A 3793-nucleotide genomic window follows, 5' to 3' on the forward strand; every position below is an offset into this window, starting at 1 on the left:
CGTATGTATTATGCATTCTTGGTTTATAACTCCTTTAGGGTGTGTTTGGATTGAGGGATTTGGAGAGAAAGGGAGGGGAGGGAATTGGAAGGATGAGAAATCCATTGTTTGGTTAGCAAAATGAAGGTAGAGGTATTTGGAGGGGAGGGAAAATGGATCCCTCCATTTCCCTCCTACAAGGCAAATTATTTCCCCATCAACATAGGCAAGATTTGGAGGGAAAATCATCTCCTCCATTCTCCCTTCCTTCCCCTTCTTTTCTTTTCTCTTCCCTCCTTCCCCCTCCCCTTTCTTTCCCTCCTTTTTTCCTATCCAAACAAGGCCTTATAGACAGTGGATTCAATACTATCAAGAACAAGACTTGGATCATAGTTGTTTATAGCCTTCTTGATTTCGCTGATTGACAGTGTTTTCAGCTGCCTTGATCCTGTGTTTTGCCCTCTACTAAGAGCAAGTTGTTTTTCTAAGAAAATGTTTCCATTCAGGATGAAATACTTTTCCTTGGATTCAAACTTTGTCTTTATGTTATTCTTTTTCTTTGTTTGTGTTTGACCCATTACTATGCTTAAAATGGCATGAATGATCTTGGATTCAGTCTGTATAAAGTCTTATGAATTCAAATTACGAGAAAGAAGGTGAAATAGTTCTCGTTTTTATGAGTGTGACACCAACCTTTGACGATGTCCATGATAGAAAATATGTAAATATTCTTTAGTTGCGGTTTGCTTGGAATTCATGGAATAATCCGGTAAATTTTAACTGGGCAATAATTACTGGGGAAGTTAATTACTTGGGTAATGAGTTCTTTGAAGATAGGTTTGGCATATGAGTAATGATTACTGAGTAGATATTTTATTCCTTAATCATTACCCAGGGTGAGGGTGGGTAATGTATTACCCCTTCATGAGGGTAATAGATTCGGGAGGTGAATAATTACCCTTATAAGTTATACCAAGCATGGAAAACGTACCTTACATATCACTCCCCTATTCATTCTCCCCCCTTTTACCCTCAATCCAAGCAAGCCCTAGGTAATAAATAGAGCTGTTCAAATTCGGGCTTGACCGGATATGGGCCGGGCTATGAAGGAAAAAGTTGCCCTTGACCTTAGTGGGCGGGCCGGGCCTTAATTATGGGCCAAATATTCTTGCCCTTGCCCCCCCTTTAGTCAAAAGTCGGGCGGCCGATGGGCTAATGTGCCGTAACACGAAACTTCAATTTAGATGTTTTATTAATTAAAATATATAAGGCTACCAATATACTCCCTCCTATTCTAAATAACTCTCCCTATTTCCTTTTTCGTCTATTCACAAAACTCTCCCTATTTCCTTATTTAAACTTTTATACTTATTTTAATCACCCCACCCCACAATAATACCCCATAATACTCATACTTTATCTTATTTTAATCACCTTGCCCCACAACAATACTTGTTTTAATCACCTTACCCCACAACAATACTTATTTTAATCACACAATACATTCCCTCTCTCCAATCTCCTACCCCACTACAATACTTTACCATATAATACTCCCCTCCCTTAATTCTCGTGCCCTCCATGAAAGGGGAGGGTTATTAAGAATAGGAGGGAGTATAAATATAACGTTATATTTTAACTGTTATAGTTTACCTATTATTTTAGCGTTCCACATCCATATAAAATTGATATAATTTTCTTTGAAAATGTCTTTTTTTAAGAGTAAAAGTAAATGATTTAAATAATAAACGGGCCTAATGGGCCGGCCCACGGGATTTTCTTGTTGTCCATACCCGCCCATTTAACTTGGTGGGTTGGGCTTGGCCCGCCCTCTTAATTTTTCGGATAAAAAATACTTGTCCAAACCTACGTAATAAGCGGGCTAGACGGGCGGGCCTAATGGGCGGAATGACCTATAAACAACTATACTAATAAATAACTAAAGAATGTATATTCTCTCAGTCCAAAACAAGACGCGCACTTGTTCACATGAGCAATAATAATGTTAGCGTCACTTATCCGAAAAATTGGACAAAATATGAAAATCCCCCCTACTACTAATCCCCCCTACTACTAAGAGAATAAAAATTCTCTTAGTTTTCCCGCCTAAATAATCTTCTTCTTAATTGGGCCTATTTTTCTGGATACTACTAACACAACCAGATTTGATGGATTGTAAATTGTGGACCTTATACGTAGCCCACTTTTTCTATCTCATCTATCAAAGTAAAAGTTATTAATAGCCCATAATTTTGGACTCTACATGTCATATTATAAGCTAGATGAGTGAACTTGATTTCGTATAAATTTAAATTTATATTATATTTATATGTTACCTCTTTTGTAAGAAATCATCAGTTATTTATTATATAAATTTTTGTCTTAGTAATATGGACTATTTTTTGAAGGATGTAAAAACACTTATTTATTTTCTATTAGAAAAAAAAAACCTTATTTTAATAATTCGTAAATTGTCTTTTTCTACGCGGGGAATAGTTTTTACTGCTTTTCATTTTAAGGTAAATACGCGTTTTAATAAAATTATACATCTAACTTAATAATTGTACTATTAATGTCATAAATTAGTTGCATGTAACGGTATAAAATTATTGTGTTATTTTTAATAGTAAAAAAATAACTTAACTTAAAATGTCTTCTTATGGTAGTAAACTTTTTTTTCAATCTCTTATTAATATTATATTTAGTAGATTATAACATTAAATTAAAAGTATACTTCATTTATGCAAATAATTTATTTGATAATATCTCTTTATAAAATAAATCTAAAAAGTACCGTGCTATAGCACGGGAACTACACTAGTGTTAAATTAATTAGCAACTTTAATTTATTAGAGGCAATTGCATTAGAAATTACATATGGCTTTGTTGACTTCCTGCAATTAATCTTGACAAAATAGATCACTTCACATTACAAGACAATACCAACAATTACATATTTTATACAGTCATTCAACCCTCATGCATAGACCTGGCAAACAGATCAGGCCGTGTCGAGTTCGTGTTCGTGTCACATGTAAACGGGTCACAGACTCTCCAACCCAAACCCGACCTAATTAAATTTCGTGTCGTGTTCGTGTCAACCCACTTACATAAATGGGTCATCAAGCCTCAACCCTAACCCATTAATTTCGTGTCGGGTTCGTGTCGTGTTTTCGTGTCTTATCCATATAGGGAAAGTTTAAGTATATTTATGTGATGAAGGATCAAGAAAAACTAGGATTAATTTAGTAAACAAGTCTTTCGTGTCGGGTTCGTGTTTAGAGAGTTCAACCCAAACCCAACCCAATTAAATATCGTGTCGTGTTCGTATTGACCCATTTACATAAATGGATCATTAGGCGTCACCCAAACCCGTTAATTTCGTGTCGGGTTCGTGTTGTGTTTTCGTATCGTGTCATTGTTTGCCAGCTCTACTCATGCATGCTTATAAATATTATTAATGCTTCTGAAGCACTTTGATTTGATAAGCAAAATTACTTATTAAATTAGTTGCCCTCGTTTTTATTTGAGTTAACAACATGATAAGGACCTAAACTTTGCTATTTTTTCCAGATAAGGACTCGTACTTTAAAATTTTGCAGTTAAGGAACTCTTACCCTACTTCCGTTAACTTTGCCTGTGTAAAACTAAATGCAGCAAAATAAAATAAGAGGCTTATTTTCCTGTTTCCCATTTCTTATTTTGGAATATAGAGAAAGCATAGCAAGTAGCAACATTAGCAAGCTATCTCTATGATTAAAAGTCGTCTAACGATTCTACCACCACTATTTTGCAAGCAAGATGATTGTGAGAA

This window comes from Silene latifolia, chromosome 5 (assembly GCF_048544455.1).
Source record: "Silene latifolia isolate original U9 population chromosome 5, ASM4854445v1, whole genome shotgun sequence".
Lineage (NCBI taxonomy): Eukaryota > Viridiplantae > Streptophyta > Magnoliopsida > Caryophyllales > Caryophyllaceae > Silene > Silene latifolia.